Genomic DNA, 14,381 nt, shown 5'->3' with positions numbered 1-14,381 from the left:
TCTCTGAGTCATGCTGACGCTTCTTTGCAGCAGGTCCTAAAACCTACTGGGAACATGGAGAAACGAAAAGAAGTGGTACGCTAAAAACATGTGTCATACGCCACAATCAGGCACAGAATGTTTAGTTAATTCTCAGGGCTAAATAAAAAGTTAGAGGTCGCATATAGGCTGCGTAAGGACAACACAGAAGTTGCAACGTGAAACGTCCCCTTAGAAAAATTTTTACAAGACTGTGCTTAAACTCACAATATTTTTTTAGCGCAACGCAATCTGACTTTCAAAAATCCCTGCAAAAGAATGTCCCTGACTAACATTAACCTATACGTTTCACAAATCACTTACCTCACCAAAAATCTTCCTTACTCGAACTACTGCAATACAGCGAGCGCCACTACTGCCAGCTAAATAAAAGATTCAAACTACGGAAGGCACTAACTACTGATAGGCATAGTTAGCAAATGAAAGATTTTAATAGAGAACAAACAATGTATTTACCTTAATATCATCAAAAGTCACAATATATGTATTTTCAAAACTCCGCCATCTCTCTCCCCACATCCACCAGTGCTGGCGGATCACCTCCAACTGCGCAACGCTACGCGCTGTTCACATCCAGCTGCCGCTGCCCAACACTGCAATGGCAGACAACAATGGAAAGTAGCCACAGACTGCACACAGCACAGCCAGTGATTTTCGTACAGAGCGCTACGTAACGTTGCCAATAAGAAAACATAAACAGCCTACTTACATAGCCCCCATGCTCCCCACAAAAATGTTACAAATTGTTTTGGGCAGTGGCCAATAATGATTTGATAAAATTTTTCATAATTACAGTAATAAAGATATCAAATGCACGCACTTATTAATACAATGTAGGTCAAAAGCTAAAATTTTCTCACAGTCCATAAAGAGAGTCCTGATCATTCATCATAATAGGAATTACAGTTTCTGTTTTTCACAAAGTCTCATTAGTAAAAGAAATTGCACACAGAAGTAGTGGATTTCCATGCAGTCTTGAAGAAGTAGTGTTGTCCTTCCAACGGAAAGACAGTGCTGACTCTTGACATGCTGACAGGTAATGGGCCACAACAGAGCAAACCCACAGCAGAGTCAGTCGACGTTTTGAAGAATATTGGTAGGTAGGTCATCACAGAGTGGACCCACTGTAGTCTTGTGAGAGATTACGGTATTGGTGGGCCACCAGAGGTGCAGACCCACTGTAGTCCTTGTAGAAATAATGGTATTGGTGGGCCATCAAAGATATATGTAATTTCCTTCCACACATCCACCACTGCTGGCGGCTCACCTCCAACTGCCCAATGCTACGCGCTGTTCACATCCAGCTGCCGCTGCCCAACACTACAATGGCTGACAACAATGCAAACTAGCCACAGACTGCACACAGCACAGCCAGTGATTTTCGTACAGAGCGCTACGTAACGTTGCCAATAAGAAAACATAAACAGCCTACTTACAAACGTAGTTCGCCAGAATCGAGACGATTTAAGCTTTAATGTTTCTCTCGTTCCGTATATGCTCACCAGATCAGGGAAACACCATTGCGAGTGTGTGTGTGTGTGTGTGTGTGTGTGTGAGTGTGTGAGTGTGTGTGTGTGATCACGTGGGTGTGTGGGAGTGTCCCGTTTCCAGACAGCCCGAGGCGGAACTCTTTCAAGTCGGCAGTCTTTCTACGCCTTCTGCCCTCTGTTCCGTCTCTGCGTGCTCAAATTTCCTCTCCTCTCGTTTCCCTGCTGTGTCTTCTGTAGAAGTGACTTCCTTCACGACGGTCTACGCTCGAACCGTGCAACCTCCCTTCTGCCCCCCCCCCCCTCACTCTCTCTCTCTCTCACACACACACACACAGAAGCACACACAGTCTCTTCCAGTCACGGGTTAATCCTCGGCTTTTGAATGGCATTTTCGACAAAACTCCACGTTACAACGTCATAACTCGAAACTGATGAGGCACTACCTGATCAAAAGTTTCCGGACAGCGCTACGTAATGCGAAATTGACCACCAGATGTAAATGGAGGCGGACCAGCCAGTGTAAAAGGAGGCGGAGACTACATTTACATCTACATCTACATCCATACTCCGCAAGCCACCTGACGGTGTGTGGCAGAGGGTACCTTCAGTACCTCTATCGGTTCTCCCTTCTATTCCAGTCTCGTATTGTTCGTGGAAAGAAGGATTGTCTGTATGCCTCTGTGTGGGCTCTAATCTCTCTGATTTTATCCTCATGGTCTCTTCGGGAGATATACGTAGGAGGGAGCAATATACTGCTTGACGCTTCGGAGAAGGTATGTTCTCGAAACTTTAACAAAAGCCCGTACCGAGCTACTGAGCGCCTCTCCTGCAGAGTCTTCCACTGGAGTTTATCTATCATCTCCGTAACGCTTTCGCGATTACTAAATGATCCTGTAACGAAGCGCGCTGCTCTCCGTTGGATCTTCTCTATCTCTTCTATCAACCCTATCTGGTACGGATCCCACACTGCTGAGCAGTATTCAAGCAGTGGGCGAACAAGCGTACTGTAACCTACTTCCTTTGTTTTCGGATTGCATTTCCTTAGGATTCTTCCAATGAATCTCAGTCTGGCATCTGCTTTACCGACGATCAACATTATATGATCATTCCATTTTAAATCACTGCTAATGCGTACTCCCAGATAATTTATGGTATTAACTGCTTCCAGTTGCTGACCTGCTATTTTGTAGCTAAATGATAAAGGATCTATCTTTCTGTTTGAGATTCAATTGCCATTCCCTGCACCATGCGTGAATTCGCTGCAGATCCTCCTGCATTTCAGTACAATTTTCCATTGTTACAACCTCTCGATACTGTGTTGTCAGCAGAGAAGCATCGACAGCAGGATGGGTTCGACAGGAGAACGTTGACTTTTTGAATCTGAATTTGATTTATTGTTCATTTATAGACCTTCTGCCTTACATTTTATAACACGCCGTTCATGTTACAGTTTATCTTGTAGATTACTAAACGTTTTCCATATTACAAACAGCAGTAACTGTTGTCAACAATTACAATAGAAGTAATGGTACATTAAAAGTATATTAGAAATTAAAAGAAAAACACAAAACAGTTTCAAATTTTAGGAAGATACGATAATAGATCATAGGAAAGACTTGGACAGAAAGAGAGAGAGAGAGAAATGTTACTCTATCTGAACCAGCCTGGTCTGAAAGACACGGAACTACTTTGAATCTTGCAGTCCCGGTTCACTGCAGTTCAATTTACACATTAATATTTCTAAACACTATTTACAAAAATAGCTCTAAACACTATGCGACTTAACATCTGAGGTCATCAGTCCCCTAGACTTATAACAACTTAATCCTAACTAACCAAAGGACATCACACACATCCACGCCCGAGGCAGGATTCGAACCTGCGACCGTAGCAGCAGCGCGGTTCCGAACTGAAGCGCCTACAACCGCTCGGCCACAGCGGCCGGCCACTATTTACAGAAACACTATAATTATTACGTGCATTGTGGAAAGCGCAGTGGTGTGTCAGTGTAAGGTATGTTATTTCTTGGGATCATCAATTAACCTTCTGTTCCCATATTATGTGTCTTGAATTTTACCTGTTACGTTCCTTCTATACTAAGTGTTCAGTCACTGATGTTACATCCCAACAGCAATATAATGAGCAGGGGTGGATAAATCTGCTCTTTATATTTACGCTAGAGAAGATTGACAGGGTTGAATGCATACACTGTTTATTCTGATACAGTTTAATTATTCTAGGTGTCTTGTACGGTTGTCTGCGGTGGGTGTTGGTGAAAGTGTTCGCTGGTTGAGTGTGTCGCTACTGCTGTCTGTTGTAATCTCCCTCCTTCTTGCTAATTCCAGGAGCGAAAATTACAATAAACTTTCTAGTTTACTTAGCTTTTCGTGTAGCGTTGGTTGCATTTCTTCTTGTCTAGGGATCTGAGCCAGCCGCTGTGGCCGAGCGGTTGTAGGCGCTTCATTCTGGAACCGCGCTGCTGCTATGGTCGCAGGTTCTAATCCTGCCTCGGGCATGGATGTGTGTGATGTCCTTAGGTTAGTTAGGTTTAAGTAGCCCTAAGTATAGGGGACTGATGACCTCAGATGTTAAGTCCCATAGTGCTTAGAGCCATTTGAACCATTTTTTTAGGGGTTTGTTTCTTGACGCTGAGATTCTCACGTTTTAGGTCTTCATGGTTGAACTGATCTAAATAAATTTGAAGATTGTTGTTGCAGAATTTATGTTGTTACTTTAATATATATTGTATATTGTAGTATACCATACGGTCTTTTGAATTTTCACATTAACAAAGCCGAAATTACATTGTTCGTCCAAAATACAAAAATACGTCCAATCACAGCAGACGCCTGCTCACTACTCTTTCACTCAGCGGAAATAGTAATATTCGAAAGGGTTTACAATTTTTCTTCGTAAATGAATTTATATTAGGTTCGATTATTATTTCAGAAATGAATCAAGAAATAAACATAATAAACAGTACTAGTTTGCTTAATTAATAATACAAATTTTAAGCGTGCCAGATAATTCGTAATTTCACGTGTTTCTGAAAAAACGATCTTAACTGTACATTCAGAGCTAGTACAAAATGATTGTAACATCAAAAATAAAGTAATTCCTTTTCCTGAATTTTTGCTTGAAATATAACATATTGTCCCCAGCATGAGTTTTCACTCTGCAGCGGAGTGTGCGCTGATATGAAACTTCCTGGGAGATTAAAACTGTGTGCCGGATCGAGACTCGAACTCGGGACCTTTGCCTCTCGCGGGCAAGTGCTCTACCAGCTGAGCTCCCTAAGCACGACTCACGCACGGTCCTCACAGGTTTACTTCTGCCAGTATCTCGTCTTCTACTTTCCAAACTTCACAGAAGCCCTCCTGCAACTTCTGTAGACTGTATTAAAACACCACAAAAAATTAATAATTTAAATTAATTATCTGTTTCTATGGACTTAATTTTTTCTGTTAATAGTAGATGTCCTTGCAAAAGATTAAATGTAACTAGTAACGTAAAGTTGCAATAGTTGATAAAGTAATTATTGCAGTGTCTCATAAGGAACTACGGTTCACTGAAAGTTATACAATAACTGTAACAAATATTTCTGTTATCTTCTGTTTCAGAACGGTCCGGCGTATTCGCATCGCAGCTCGCTCCATCTGGTTGCGGACATCCAAAGCGCTTTCCAATCGTACTTACGTGATATCACATTTATTAGAGGCTATATACATATACATAAATATATTTTTACACAACATTTATTTTTATAACGAATAATTTGAAAGAGTCTCATCTGTAGGGACATCTTGCCATAGTATTCATGTGAGAACAGTACTTATGATCGAACGTTTCTGTACTTAATTTCTTGTGTCGTATACGGAGATGAGCAACAATTACTTGTAACGCTCTTAGTGTTACGTAGAGAGTAATATACGAGAGAATTCCATGTAGCGAGTAAGACATGACTTATGAACTTGTGATCTATTATTTCTTCTGTAATTTTGTAGACCATCAGCTGTGTCTGACAATAAAATGTGACAGAATAGTGTAGCCCTTTCTTGAATTTTTTTTTCCAATTGCCTTTCTTCCTCTTCTGTTCCTCTACATAGAGTACCTGATCAAAAGAATCCAGACATCTATTAGAAAAAGACAAATACCATTTGAACATGTCTTGAAGGCCCAACGGTACCGACCGGCCGCCATGTCATCCTAAGCCCTTAGATGACACTGAGGTACGTGCGGTCAGCACATCGCTCTCCCAGCTGTTGTCACTCTACGTGACAGGAGCCGCTACTTCTCAGTCAAGTAGCTCCTCAGTTTGCCTCACAAGGGCTGAGTGTGCACCCCCCCTTGCTGACAGTACTCAGGAGACCCGGACGGTCTACCATCCAAGTGCCAGCCCAGCCCGATAGCGAGTAACTTCGGTGATTTGACGGGAACCGGTGTTACCACTGCAGCAATCCCGTTAGACCACACACCCATTAGTGGACAATAATATAGGGTGTGTCGACCTATCACCTTTATGACGGCTTCAGCTCCGCTAGGAACGCTTTCAATGCAGTCTCTGAATGTCTGTGGAGGAATATCAGCCTATTCTCCCTTACAGCCGAAACCACACAAGGCAGTGATATTGGACGCTAGGAGGAGGAGGAGATTAGAGTTTAACGTCCCGTCGACAACGAGGTCATTAGAGACGGAGCGCAAGCTCGGGTGAGGGAAGGATGGGGAAGGAAATCGGCCGTGCCCTTTCAAAGCAACCATCCCGGCATTTGCCTGAAGCGATTTAGGGAAATCACGGAAAACCTAAATCAGGATGGCCGGAGACGGGATTGAACCGTCGTTCTCCCGAATGCGAGTCCAGTGTGCTAACCACTGCGCCACCTCGCTCGGTGTTGGACGCTAGGGCTTAAGGCGAAATCAACGTTTGACCTCAACGCAAAGGTACTACGATGCAATCTGACTGGGCCATATACTGCGCCACCCTTCAGATACCACTAGCACGTAGGAGATATACTGTATGAACACGCTCTTAGCAGCACTGCAATACGTAAGTGAAAATCAATCTCGGATAATGTAGCTCGCTCTCATAATACTACAATAAGTTGCACTGACAAGAGCTTGCCCACAGTCAACGACGTACACTACTGGCGATTAAAATTGCTACACCACGAAGAAATGCAGATGATAAACGGGTATTCATTGGACAAACATATTATACTAGAAATGACATGTGATCATATTTCACGCAATTTGGGTGCTTAGATCCTGAGAAATCAGTATCCAGAACAACCACCTCTGGCCGTAATAACGGCCTTGATACATCTGGGCATTGAGTCAAACAGAGCTCGGATGGAGTGTACAGGTACAGCTGCCCATGCAGCTTCAACACGATACCACAGTTCATCAAGAGTAGTGACTAGTGTAGGTCTGTCCATTGACCAGACGTTTTCAGTTGGTGAGAGATTTGGAGAATGTGCTGGCCAGGGCAGCAATCTAACATTTTCCGTATCCAGAAAGGCCCGTACAGGACCTGCAACATGCGGTCGTGCATTATCCTGCTGAAATGTACGGTTTCGCAGGGATCGAATGAAGGGTAGAGCCACGGTTCGTAACACATCTGAAATGTAGCGTCCACTGTTCAAAGTGCCGTCAATGTGAACAAGAGGTGACCGAGACGTGTAACCAATGGCACCCCATACCATCACGCGGGGTGATACGCCAGTATGGCGATGACGAATACACGCTTCCAATGTGCCTTCACCACGATGTCGCCAAACAGGGATGAAACCATAGTGATGCTGTAAACAGATCCTGTATTCATCCGAAAAAATGACGTTTTGCCGTTCGTGCACCCAGGTTCGTCGTCGAGTACACCATCGCAGCGTCAAGGGTAACCGAAGGCCACGGTCTCCGAGCTGATAGTCCGTGCTGCTGCAAACGTCGTCGAACTGTTCGTGCAGATTGTTGTTGTCTTGCAAACGCCCACATATGTTGACTCAGGGATCAAGACGTCGCTGTACGATCCGTTACAGCCATGCGGATAACATGCCTGTCATCTCGACTGCTAGTGATACGAGGCCGTTGGGATCCAGAACGGCGTTCCGTATTACCCTCCTGAACCCACCGATTCCATATTCTGCTAACAGTCATTGGATCTCGACCTAAGTGAGCAGCAATGTCGCGATACGATAAACCGCAATACCTTACAATCCGACTTTTATCAAAACGTGATGGTACGCATTTCTCCTCCTTACACGAGGCATCACAACAACGTTTCACCAGGCAACGCCGGTCAACTGCTGTTTGTGTATGAGAAATCGGTTGGAAACTTTCCTCATGTTAGCAGGTTGCAGGTGTCGCCGCCGGCGCCAACCCTGTGTGAATGCTCTGAAAACCTAATCATTTGCATATCACAGCATCTTCTTCGTGTCGGTTAAATTTCGCGTCTGTAGTACGTCATCTTCGTGGTGTAGCAATTTTAATGGCCAGTAGTGTATTCTGTGTGACTTCAAATAATCGACTGTACTAACACAACGACGGCACGTAAGATGTGATATTCAGCTTCTGGCGCTATAAATCACACTACAGCGCGCTATAACATTCCTATGTACAAAAGGGTGAACACAATAACTGTTTACGTGATATAGTGAGTCAGTGACAGCTATTTGGATATTAATTACAACAACGGACCTGACTATCAGGGTTCATTAGGTTCGAAAGATAAACTACCATCAAAGCAACTATCAGTCACCAGAAAAATCCTACGGGGAGTGGGGATGACATACATACTTTACCAATAACAGCAAGCTATAGTGAAGCTTACCCTGTGTACTTATCAACAAATTAGGCACCAGAAACGGCAGATTTCGTTAATAACTGATGAATACGTCATACAGATACTTTGCCTCTTGTAACTGCTCCTCCTGAAAAGCTTCAACGAATAATCGTATATACAAGGAATCAGTGTAAACGTTACAAAATTTTGGCGTACAGTGAATTGGATAATACGTTCACAAGGCAAAGATGTAATCTAATATCGTTTATCTTCCGTTGTCAATCAGCGATAACCTCTCTGCAAGTAGCGTCTTGCTACAACAATATCCTTGACTCTGTTAAAATTTTATTATAATAAACTATTTCGTCAATCACAGCCCTTCAGAATTAAATGGAATAACGCTTCACTTGTAATGAAGCACTTTTCAATAAATCGTAACCTTGTTTTCCTGTCTAAATAAAGATTAATTATTTTTCTTTTCATTGCAAGTTATTAACTGAAAAATACTATTACTTCTCTTTAGGGTTTAATTTCTTTGAACTTTGCTTTTGCTAATATGCCAGTCTCTTTAGTTTATTGGCCTTTGTATTTACTTTCATACGAAAAGATATATTGGTGATATAACCCTACTTTGGAATAAACTCTTCAATATTTTTCTTCTAATAGTTTAGGGATAAAGGACAAGACGGATACTGATTTTTCAGGTTAAAAGAGGTAATTCTATGTCTGTTGCCGTTAATTCGTTTACAGGTACCAGTGAGCGATTTACTTTACGAATGCTTGTTCTCTCCTCAAAATCACACTAAGTGGAAATGTAATAAAAAAGAATAAATCAAGAAACCTGAATGCCACCTCTACTTTTCAACTCTGTGAACTTTAAATAATCAAACATAGCTCAGCCACTTCACGCGCCGACTTTCTCGGCCCACCAATATTTAAAACTCAAAACCCCGCTCTCTATTATCTCTATGGTCCATGATTTGTCGTTTAGGGGCAAGGGGAAAAGCTATCAAATTCTCAATAAACTTCCGATTGTTTCTCAATAAATAGCGATTACGTCGGACACCATCCTCTTTAATATAGACCACACATTCAGTGCATCCAACGAGATTTTCGGAATTTACTACACACATCACAAAAAGTTGTGTATCACCCCAGTTCCCAGAACTCCTGAAGGCAGACGTTGACTGTGGATATTGTATGACAGACACAGTCCGTTTGACTGTTCAGAGATGTCACTAAACCCGCCCAAAGATGTAAACAACCATGCATGGGCAGCGCCATTTAGACGGAGGGGGTCCGACAGCTGATCACTTCCAGTCATTCCACCAGGAAGGAGGTACACGGCTCCTGTTGTCTGTAGTTCAACCGTGCCTAGACGGACAATACCGCGGTTCGATCGCGTCCGCATTGTTACTTTGTGCCAGGAAGGGCTCTCAACAGGGGAAGTGTCCAGGCGTCTCGGAGTGAATCAAAGCGATGATGGCCGGCCGGGGTGGCCGAGTGGTTCTAGGCGCTACAGTATGGAACCGCGCGACCGCTACGGTCGCAGGTTCGAATGCTGCCTCGGGGATGGACGTGTGTGATGTACTTAGATTAGTTAGGTTTAAGTAGTTCTAATTTCTAGGGGACTGATGACCTCAGAAATTAAGCCCATAGTGCTCAAAGCCATTTGAACCGTTTTGAACCCTGACAGCAACGCCACCATGTTGAATAATGCTTTCTGTGCAGGTACAGTGAAACGCCTGGTTAAATCCGCTGGACAGAACAGGTACTTGGAATTGTGGATAGGGGCCAAAAATGTTCAGCTGTCAGTTACACTCGAACACATATAACTTTAGTTGCCCCAACACTACAGCGCAAATTCGACCTTAACTATCGACTGTAAATGTCGCACAATCTTGTGGCTTAAGGACACAACCTCTTTAATTTTTAAAACGGCTTAAGGCCCATTATTTAAAACAAAACTAACGAATTCAAACCATCGGCTATGAGCCATTAAAATACACAACCAAAAACCAATCAGAAAAGGCAGTACAGCCTGCAGCGCTCAGAAGTTTCCGGGGGTCGGTCTGCACTTGAAATATTAACGTTCGCTTCGGGGAAACAGGTAGTCGGCCCAACTATCCACAATCCCGACGGCAACCCAACCGACAGACCGTCAACAGACCAGTGCTCAAGGTGAGTTCCACTCCGCACTTGCACCAAAATTCCACCGATGCTGACAGCAGAGACTGTGGAAGCAAACAAAACTGATCCTGTTGTGGATTGGCAAGAGAGCCAACCCACTATCAGAGGAAGCCGAAAGGCACGCGTTTTAGCTCACGCAGGCTGGCGTGAGGTCTGGAACAGGTCAAGGAAATGAGACTAGCAAAAAAGGACGTAGCTGTGGAATACTTAACTTTAATCCATAAATTGTGAACATCGCTCTTGACGGTAAATGTTTTACAGCATCAATAGTAACTGGTAATGGCGCCTTGCTAGGTCGTAGCAAATGACGTAGTTGAAGGCTGTGCTAACTATCGTCTCGGCAAATGAGAGCGTAGTTGTCAATGTAGCATCGCTGGCAAAGTCGGCTGTACAACTGGGGCGGGTGCTAGGAAGTCTCTCTAGACCTACCGTGTGGCGGCGCTCGGTGTGCAATCGCTGATAGTGGCGACACGCGGGTCCGTCGTATACTAGCGGACCGCGGCCGATTTAAAGGCTACCACCTAGCAAGTGTGGTGTCTGGCGGTGACACCACAGATCCGAGACAACCCATAAGGAGTGGACGACCGGAAAACCCACGTCGTTTAATCAAACGACCGACTAACTCAGAGGCAGTATACCGACAACACTCAAATAAACTTGTCAGTGAAAATCACATGAACTACACACAGCCCCGCGAACATCTGCACGAGGACCAGACAATGCTCACGGCAGTGACTGTTATAATGGTCGCCTAGTCGTAGATATTGCTATAGCCGCACTATTTCAGTCCCATTTACAGAGGTTGTTAGCCCTTGATGTTAGGTTGGCGCCATTAAAATGCATTGTGGTAATCGCTGCTGCTTGCTGGATCGCTGCTGTGTCTTGATGCTTATGTTGGCTCTAAATCTGGTTGTCTAGGGGTAAAAAAAAATGAGGTTCCGTGTTTTTGATGTACTTTTGATGATAAATAACGAGCGAAACCAACAAATATTTAAACTTCAAATATTTATTACTCTGGTGACCATCTTAATTCCACTGTCCACCAAAGACAATGACACAACACAAAGTAGCACTTCTTTTACATGTTCTTTGCAATGTTTATCCACCTCGAACAATAACACACATACACTTTACCTAAGTGACATTCAGACTCCGCCCCCGACCTTTGTTGCTGCTTGTATTTATAGCCTTGTCAAAGAACTACTGAAAAGAGATATAGTTTATAAGTCACATGTGCATCTGTTATCGTAATTTGTGCGGAAAAGTTATTAATTTATATCGAGTGACATAATTTAACAGGTTATTAAAATGGCAGATTTGTTGACTTGACAGAATAATTCTTTGTTACAAAAAGGCCGTTCAAAAATGGTTCAAATGGCTCTGAGCACTATGGGACTTAACAGCTGTGGTCATCAGTCTCCTAGAACTTAGAACTACTTAAACCTAACTAACCTAAGGACATCACACACATCCATGCCCGACGCAGGTTTCGAACCTGCGACCGTAGCAGTCACGCGGTTCCGGACTGCGCGCCTAGAACCGCGAGACCACCGCGGCTGGCCAAAAAGGCCGTTTTTTAGAACTTTGTCAATTAGCTTCTCTAATTTGCGTAAGTAAGTAAATAACATGAATTATTAAGAATTAAATTGGTTTTCGTCTAAAATAGGAGTGTTTACGTGAATACTGAGAGAAAACGCTCTTAGTGAACAAATAGGTTTCACTGGGTGATTTTTATTTAAGGAGATCCAAAATACCTAAGTTGGCCACTATTTTTCGTACTTCACATTAATTATTTAAGATGAACTTAGTGTTTTTACATGATGACATTTGCTGTATCGGTGATCAAGTGATATTAACTTTTGTGTGGGTCAGTTATTCAGTATAATTTAATGGGTCGACATGTTATGCAATCATTGTTAACATACACAATAACTTTTCTATAATCATAAATACTCGTAAAAACTGGTTGAATTTGGAGGGTATCGCATACTTCGATAAAGTAAAGCCTTTAATAGGTTCCGTTACACTGTGCACTAACGAGGACGAACCACGAGCCGGGGCACACAGCCAACCCATGAGCAATCTACATCTACATCTACATCCATACTCCGCAAGCCACCTGACGGTGTGTGGCGGAGGGTACCTTGAGTACCTCTATCGGTTCTCCCTTCTATTCCAGTCTCGTATTGTTCGTGGAAAGAAGGATTGTCGGTATGCCTCTGTGTGGGCTCTAATCTCTCTGACTTTATCCTCATGGTCTCTTCGCGAGATATACGTAGCAGGGAGCAATATATTGCTTGACTCTTCGGTGAAGGTATGTTCTCGAAACTTTGACAAAAGCCCGTACCGAGCTACTGCGCGTCTCTCCTGCAGAGTCTTCCACTGGAGTTTATCTATCATCTCCGTAACGCTTTCGCGATTACTAAATGATCCTGTAACGAAGCGCGCTGCTCTCCGTTGGATCTTCTCTATCTCTTCTATCAACCGTATCTGGTACGGATCCCACACTGCTGAGCAGTATTCAATCAGTGGGCGAACAAGCGTACTGTAACCTACTTACTTTGTTTTCGGATTGCATTTCCTTAGGATTCTTCCAATGAATCTCAGTCTGGCACCTGCTTTACCGACGATGAACTTCATATGATCATTCCATTTTAAATCACTCCTAATGCGTACTCCCAGATAATTTATAGTATTAACTGCTTCCAGTTGCTGACCTGCTATTTTGTAGCTAAATGATAAAGGATCTATCTTTCTGTGTATTCGCAGCACATTACACTTGCCTACATTGAGATTCAATTGCCATTCCCAGCACCATGCGTCAATTCGCTGCAGATCCTCCTGCATTTCAGTACAATTTTCCATTGTTACAACCTCTCGATACACCACAGCATCATCTACAAAAAGGCTCAGTGAACTTCCGATGTCATCCATCGCCGGCCAAATACACGTCGTCTAACAAGACGACCCACCGACGGTCGACCAAGGTCATCCCCACTCGAAACATATGTGTGTCGGCAATCGTCGGGCAAGTGATGACTGTCCGCATATTCCTGACGCTGCATGCCCCACTGGTGCTGCGTCGTGACTGCGCCAACCGATCAACTGCTACACATCCGCACGGAAACAACTGTAAAATAACTGGGCAGTCGACATAACAGGCCACAACGAAGAACGCGACCAATGGTAAAAGCAGTGACTGTGCAGTGACGAGGACGAACAACGAGTTGAGACACACTCATTTTTTTTTTTTTTTGGTCATCAGTCTACTGACTGGTTTGATGCGTCCCGCCACGAATTCCTTTCCTGTGCTAACCTCTTCATCTCAGAGTAGCACTTGCAACCTACGTCCTCAATTATTTGCTTGACGTATTCCAATCTCTGTCTTCCTCTACAGTTTTTGCCCTCTACAGCTCCCTCTAGTACCATGGAAGTCATTCCCTCATGTCTTAGTAGATGTCCTATCATCCTGTCCCTTCTCCTTATCACTGTCTTCCACATATTCCTTTCCTCTCTGATTCTGCGTAGAACCTCCTCATTCCTTACCTTATCAGTCCACCTAATTTTCAACATTCGTCTATAGCACCACATCTCAAATAATTCGATTCTCTTCTGTTCCGGGTTTCCCACAGTCCATGTTTCACTACCATAGAATGCTGTACTCCAGACGTACATCCTCAGAAATTTCTTCCTCAAATTAAGGCCGGTATTTGATATTAGTAGACTTCTCTTGGCCAGAAATGCCTTTTTTGCCATAGCGAGTCTGCTTTTGATGTCCTCCTTGCTCCGTCCGTCATTGGTTATTTTATTGCCTAGGTAGCAGAATTCCTTAACTTCATTGACTTCGTGACCATCAATCCTGATGTTAAGTTTCTCGCTATTCTCACATC

Source organism: Schistocerca cancellata, chromosome 11 (assembly GCF_023864275.1).
Source record: "Schistocerca cancellata isolate TAMUIC-IGC-003103 chromosome 11, iqSchCanc2.1, whole genome shotgun sequence".
NCBI classification, from domain to species: domain Eukaryota; kingdom Metazoa; phylum Arthropoda; class Insecta; order Orthoptera; family Acrididae; genus Schistocerca; species Schistocerca cancellata.
This window is presented reverse-complemented; position numbering follows the sequence as displayed.